Here is a 7,851-nt window from a genome sequence, read left to right as displayed (position 1 = left end):
TCCGTCCCCTCGGCCCCCTCGGCGCCTTCCTCCCGCGTCGTCCCCCTTCTGTAAAGCTCCAGCGCTGGGAGTCCTGTCGTTTCCTCCTGTAGTTGGGGGGTGGGGGAGGGGGGCGGCGTGTGGCACATCCCTGGTGTTGGGGGTTGCTGGGGCTCGGCTCCGCCAGGCCTAGGAGACGGGTAAAACCTGGCCGGTTTTTAGCAAAAAGCAGCTAGCTCAGGAAGGAGAGGTCGTGCTTGTCTCAAGCGCCCGGAGAGAGGGCAGCCACCTGCCGCCCTGGGGACCTGGAGCAGTGGCCCAGGAGGTTGTGGTGAGTGGGTGCTGTTAATGCCGTTCTTACTAGTTTAAAGGGCTAAACGTGTGTACTTGGGGTGCTTGGTGACTTTCGGGGGGGTTGGCACTGCTCAGTTAGTCTGCAGAGTAATAAGCTTCTGAGAGCTTCAAAGTCAGTTGGAGTGTCTGGAAGGAAATGGTTTCTCTTCCCTCTTGGCGGCATGTGACACGAGCGTTTATTGTCAGTTTCTTGCCGGTGTCGGTTGTTTTGTTTTTTTGTGGTTTTTTGGGGTTTTTTTTCCACCTGTCCATAAACACGTACTTTCTGTTGGCTAGTCTATACGCACGTGCACTCTCATTCCAGCTTCATATCGGATGTTACATTGGGCTAATTGAACTCATGCAGAATGCTGTGTGGAAGCAATTAAAACTGCTTTTTTTACCTGTGCAGTTCATGTCAAACTCATGTAAACTGAGGCATTTTTGATAGATTCATCTTCATGTAAGCATCAATATTTGTTCTGTTTATGCTAGTGCATCTCTGTATGGCTACAGGCCAATAGTGGTACGTTTGCTCTAGAACTGCAAGATAAATTTTGGAGTGTTCTTTTCTGTTTTTTTTGTTGTTGTTTTTGTTTTTTTTTTTTTCTTTGAGAAAGAAGGGAGTGGGAGGAGTAAACATTAAATTGCCACTACTGTTCCTAGCAAATTTGAAACATTTTAAGTGTTTTTATTCTTCCACTGTTGAGCACCAAACAAACTAGACAATCTGAAGTACTGTCTGTCATGCAGTACAAAAGTTTATGAACATATGCACACAGTTAATTTCACATTAAAAAAATTAAGATAGTTCTACAGTAACAATGCACATCTTTACAGAAATTAGACTTTTTCACTGACTTATGCCTAAGTAACTGTATTGATATGGTTTGTAATCTTGCACATGCACAAATCTACATATAGACTTAGTCCACTCGAAGCTGATGGCTTAATTTCTGTTCTGTGTGGCCAGACGATTAGAGGCTGGGAGGAAAAGGAGATAGCAGAGAGGAGGAATAATTTACCTGCCAGTTGTCTAACAGTGACTATTTTACAAAAAATACGGAAAGTTCATAAATCTGGGGTTAACAGTTTTAATGCAAGATTTTAATTACTGTTCACTGCTCCATTGGTACATGACAGCAATCAGTGAGGAAAACATATCTTAGCTATCACAAAGGAATATACAACATCTGAGGCTAAATGGTAAATTGTGTTAAATTGTATCAGGAACTGGTTTAGCTCTTGGATAAAATTTTTGGAGCATACACCTGTGCTGAATGTAAATTCCTCAAATGCAGTTTGGATTCGAGTGATTTTTTTGCCTACTGTGCAGTTTTAAACTACCTGAAGAATGCTAAGGTGGGAGGTCGTGTAGATCACTTTTCTGAGTCTGGCCATCAGGTAAACATCTTTACGTGATCAAAAGCCACAAGGTACATAAGTCATACCTTGTGGTTATAAGGAAGGGGAATTTCAGAAATCATTCATATTACTTGATTGTGAAAAAGGCTGTGTGGGGGAATCCTAGTTATTCTTCACCAGACTTCCTGGCTCAGTTTTTTCCATAGCCAAAGTTTCACAATTATACAATAAAATTTGTGCTAGCACAGCTTTGCTGTCAGTTGTATGAAGTAGTCTTGGTTTAGCAGTCGCACGTCAAAAGGCATGAATTGGCTTTACTTGTGGAGCATGGTGCAGTTTTTGGCACACTGTGGAAGAAGGCGGACGGCAAAGACATTTATACAATAATTTCTCATTTTGAGCATGATACAATGATGCCAAACTGCACTTAAAATTCATTTGAACTGGTTTTGAGAACAGATGTTTAAGGATACGTAGAAGTAGTCAGAAATTACTAGATTACTGTGATTTAGTGACTTCATATACTTGTCAGTGTGTATGTGGTCCATTACTGCAGCTCATCTGCTAGCCTGCTCTAACTGCAAAGGAGGAGTCAGTGTGCTAGCATGTATATTTTACAAGATGTGGTCAGAGGAAAACACAGATTGTGCCCCAAAGAAAATTCGTAGATGAATGAGTGTTTGTCAACAAAGTCAGAGAAGCTTTGAGATTCTGTCTAAAGCAGGCAGCTGACTTTAGTTCATGCTTAACCTAGCCTGCCTGTTCAGCGTAGCCTAAAACATGTTATCCCTCTCAAGACAGGGCCTATAATCTTTTTCATATTCCCAATGTTATTTACACAACTTGGAAAGACAAAGTCCTGGATTCTTTTATAGAAGTGTAGTGGTACAGGAATCAAAGGAGGAACTGGTTTGAAAGAACAACATTTGCTTAGCTAAATCTCTGATACTTCCTCCAGAGTCTGGAAAACACAAGGCAGTGCTGGACAACTGTAGCTCTACGTTTAAGTACTGTGACAGTGAATTACTGAGCAAGAGAGAACATTCCAAGTGAGTCCCAAAATAGAAGGCAGTTAAGTATGTAAGTCTGAGAATTTAGCATTATATGGAATCCTGAGTTCAGCCTGTGCCTTAAAATATCTGAATGCTATTTCTTCAGCCATTATTCTGTTAGCTCATTCCCTACACTCAATTAACATGCTAGAAAAGCAAACTGAATGAAAGGGATGTCAGTACCATTGGCTAATGCCTTTAATTACTTCTTTTCTTCAGGTTGTGTTATTAAAGTCTTTGTCCCAAAGACCTGGAAAAGGAAATAGCTGAGGCTTCTGGTGTTCCAGGTGGTGCAAAGCACACCTTGTGAACCCTTGAGCATAGTACAGAACTCTTTAGAAAAATATCCAGGATACTGTAAGCAATATCTAGGGTATTTTTTAGAATAGGTCTAACTAGTCCTATATATCATCTAAGGAAGAGCTTGCCTTCACTTGGTGATGCATATAGAAATGAGGATTGAGGACATGTGAAGAACACCAGAAAGGTGTTAATTATTATAATTATTATACTTGCTGCCAGCAAGAGTCTACCAGGAAAAAGTTAAGTTTTTATTTAAGCTTCTCGTTAATCTTGCTTGTTCAAATTAGTGATGTACTCTAGAGGGACAACAGTGTAGAGACATGCTTGGGTACAGGCTAAATGAAACTCTTGGGGAGGAAGAAATTAGGTATCATTCTACATGCACTGTGTTAGTAGGTAAGTGGGGGCAGAGCAATGCTAGGCCATCCCACCACCTTTTTAGGCACAGAACAAACTCTAGGAATTGGTGACTTTTTTATGGGGTGGGGTAAAGATTATTTTATTTTGCAAGTAATATTGATACCTGTTAAAGGAAATTCTTCTCTCTCTCTCACAAAGTGGGAATGCTGAAATTCACAGTTCAAGTCTACTTCAGGATAGCATTTTCTTTAAGTTCTTTTGCTTAGGAATAAAGACACGTATGTAAAGGAAATGTAGTCCCAACGCTAGTTTAAAAAAAAAAAAAAAAAGCAGCAACACAACAGATTTTTAATAATGTAACCATTTGTTCTCCCTGACTTCTAGACATAGCAGTGTTACTCCTGAATTCCCATAGTTGTCCTTCTAGGCTGGATCCTCTGAAAACCTTATGAAATCCTGGAGCTATGAGGCACAGGAAAAGTGAGATGGGAGAATGTATACGTCTTTGTCTTCTTTGTTTGTTTACTTCAGCCTGGAGATGTTGAAAAAATATTAATGGAGAATAGTACTTTTCATCTTCCTGTTTTGCTTCTCAAATCATTGTGGGAATAGGAGAAAGCTTTGCTTTAAAGAGCTTCCAATAATAAGTCTTGCAGTAGGTTTAGAAAGAAACGTGTCTAGATCAGGTTAAACTTTGAGATAAAAAAAAGAAATTAATATAATAATCTTTCTTAGACCACCAACTTGCTGGTGTTCATTAAAGAAAATGCCCAACAGGAGGAGAAAAAAATCAAAGGTGTGGATAATTTTAATGGGTTTAGCTTGAGAATGTTGTTTCCTTTCTCGAAAACTCACTTCTTCCATAGTATTTCTTAGAAGTTACTTACTCGCCTTTCACTCAGATTTCTTAAAGGGAATTCTATGTAAGAAAAGGCTCCTGAGAGAGAGCATGAGAGCTCTCTGAGGCTCTTACTGATGTGCCACTGACAGTGAAGAGGACAAGATGATGACGTCGTAAACAGAAAACTAAAATGACTACGTAAGTTTATTTAGCTCTTGTGCGTGCAAATTTTGCATATTCTTAAACTATTCCTTTATTACTCTCTTAATTACACAGCTAATCTTGCAACTTCTGAGTGGATTGCTGTGATGTAATCATAACCCTGTTAGCAATTGCTGCACACTTTCTAGTTAAAATTTGTCTTCTGTGTTTACATACTATTACCCAGGGCTAGGCGTAGGCATGTTATCATCCAGCCAAGTAGGCAGATGCTCTGAGGAGTGGAGTGCAACAAACCTTATCTTACTATCTGTTTTATTAATTCTGGACCCTGGGAAGGCTTGCAGTCAGTGAGAAAAGAGTGCTCCAGGGGAAGGAGGTTCATTCCTGTTATTGCCTCCTGTTCTTCTTTTCCCTTCTTCTCTTACAAGGGAAAATCTACCTTATGCCAGTTAGTGGAAGCCTGTAGAGAGGAAGTGCCCTACGTGTGCAGAACCAGCTGTAAGATCAGACCTCATTTCTTTAAAGGAGATCAACTTGGATTATTTGAAGTAATAACAAAATGCTTTATGTCTTTACATTAAGGCTATGATCCTACAAGTGGATCAACATGATGGATCTTTACACCTATGCTAAGTCCCAGTGATTCTAATTAAACTTGATTATAGGATCAAGATTAACATACTTGATGTTGTTTCTGCAATGAGCTGTGCACAGATGGACTCTTGTGCTTTCATTGAATCCACTGAAGTGAATAGGGCCTGGTGCAGCATTGGTAACATCAAGGCCTTATTTTCAAAGAATGTAGATAAGAGATCAGTACAAGCAAGGTAACTGTATCTTTGGATAGTTCCTGGTTGTCCCAATGCTTTATTTCTGTCAATTGCAAGCACATTAATCCTAATGGTGGCTGATTTAAAGTACCTTAGTTCATTACAAAAACAAGGCAAGATGCATTCAAGAGTGATTCAAAATATGTTATCCTATGAAGAAGACTGACTTTCTGAAGAAATGTAGGTGGCTGTGACCTGAAGTTGCTATGAATAGACATTAGAAAATTGGGGCTCTGGAGATAATTGGAGGATTTTCACATGCAGCTTTAGGGTGTGCAACTTTCCATGATTCTAGGAAAATCAAATTCCTACAGAAGGCTTTACAAATATAAAACAAACAAAGAGTTTGAGAGTCACAACATAGCTGAAGTCCCAGTCTGCCTTTGGAGGAAAGGGAAATGTATTGCAAAGGATGAGTCAGATGTGGGCATCCCCAGAGAAATCTTTGCTAAGTAGGAGATCCATGCTTGAAAGGCTGCTTCAGAGATGTGTCTCTCTTGCATGCTTCTAAGGTGGGATTTGAGCTGCTTTTGGAAAGTCTGTTGCTGCCAACAATACTAGACTGCCGATCTGCTAGCAGCTCCCAGCATGGTGTGGAAAAGGCAGAAGGTTGTCCATTCTCCTCTGCATCGTGGTGCTGACAGACTGGTTTCACCTTGTGTTGTGGAAGTTGATGCATGTGACTCATGAACTTTTGGTTGTCCTCAACAAATTTTAATTTGCTGTTTTGAAATCTACAGCAAAGACTGACAGAAACAGGAACTATGTCCTTTGCCTGAAAACATGTACAGCTGCAGTGCCGTGTCTGGTGATAGAGTGTCCATACATCAAAGTTATCTTTAGCTCTAATATGTTTGTGGACATTATAAACAGCTATGCCAAATGATCCTGAAACAGACTTCATCAGACACTCAGTCTTAGATGGTAATGATTTTTGGTCGTGATTAACTTGATGGCTGTTTTTTCTCTCCATGTCTTTATCTCCTCTCAGAGACAGTAGCCTGCATGTGTAACTCTGTCAGGGATTCAAGTCCTAAGTAGTTATTAACTTGTACTTAGTATGCAATGTCTCTGAATTAAAAGGGCAGATCTATCTTCATCTAATGAACACTTAAAACAAGAGAGTTACCAGGCAGGTTTATAGCTGGCTCTAATTGCATTCTCCTTGCTCTGCTGGGACTGACATCCCGAGGAGAGAAGAGAGCTTAACAACTTTCAGAGAAAATGACAGTTGCATCAAACAGTATTAAGAGAAAGACACATTCAAAAAATGATAGTGCTGATACCAAATATGTTACTGCTTCCCCTTCTCTCTTCCTTCTTTTCACTCCCTGTCTTCCCTCACCCCCAATTCTTTTATTCTCATGCTATGGCAACCAAACTTGCTCTTGTGTAATTTAGTGCAGCTGTATGTTGCTTTGATTCATGTTCTCCTGCTTTTGAACGCTGTGGTTCTGAGATGGCTTGTTATAGTGTATTCCACTTATTAAACTGTTTAGACATAAGTAAGGAAGTAAGAGTAGTATCTCTCTTTTTTCCTTCTTTTTTCTTCTTTTTTTCCCTTCCTTTTTTCTTTCTATTCCTCCCTCCCTCTCCCTTTTTGGAATGGGATGGTCATGATAGGGGTGAGCAGGGAAGTTAATCACACACATTCCTTTTGGGATACCTTTTTAACTAGCTGTAACAAACTTCCATGCATTTTCAGGATGTTCAAAGGCATTTTCTCTTGTGTGAATGAATCTGCTGGCATTGTCATGTTGCCTGAAAATATACACAATGTAGAAAAGCTTAGATGAGATTTCTATACTGGAGACTAGTTGCAGAGTTAATTGTGGAATGGCTCTTCTGACTGAAAAGTGAAATGATCAGGTACCTTAAAGAGCAACAATTAAATTCTTCTACTACTTTTAATTTGCTTAGATATGTAGATGCCAGTGATTTTTTTTTTTAAAGTGTAATGCATTTTCTTGTAAACAGTTAATGTTATCGTTTAGCCTCTTTTTATGTTAAAGAGCAAACAGTCTAAGGACTAAGCTGAATCAATTCGGGTTAAGTAGCTTCGAAGTATCTTATTCACTGAAATCCTATACTGTCAGTATGGCCTTGGATTTGAACCATTTATTATATTCATGTAATGAAATGTTCTAGTAGAAATATAAACCACTTTCAAGTTGGTTTGCTGCCTAGCAAGTAGTTTGCAGTTAGTGAACTTGTTTCTTCTTTGTAAGAAAAATGAAGCTGGAAGCTACTGAAGAACGTGTGGGAAAATGTTTTGGAGCCTTGATCTGTTTCCTGTATCTACACTGTCAAGGAGCAGTCAGCTAGAGGCAAACACTGAGGTGGAGTTAATGGAGGAGAGGGTTGAAGTGTACTGGGCTAATATTTGAAACGTGATAACCTGGATTTTCTTTACATTCGTTTACCTCTTTGCTTGCTGCAATGTTGACATGTTAGCTTTAATGAAGGCAGCTTTTATGCAAGTGTTAGAAATGTCTGTTAACTAATGGAATGCTTATTCAGCATGCTCTCATTCGTTCCCTCTTAACTTGTTCTTTGCTTTCTTCTGTCTGTTCCCTACACACACCACACACTCCCCCCCCCCCCCCCCCCCCCGGACCCCACGAGG

The sequence above is a fragment of the Haliaeetus leucocephalus genome, unplaced genomic scaffold (genome assembly GCF_000737465.1).
Source record: "Haliaeetus leucocephalus isolate CR32 unplaced genomic scaffold, Haliaeetus_leucocephalus-4.0 Scaffold848, whole genome shotgun sequence".
Taxonomy (NCBI): domain Eukaryota; kingdom Metazoa; phylum Chordata; class Aves; order Accipitriformes; family Accipitridae; genus Haliaeetus; species Haliaeetus leucocephalus.
The sequence above is the reverse complement of the archived record's forward strand: the minus strand, read 5'-3'. Positions refer to the sequence as shown.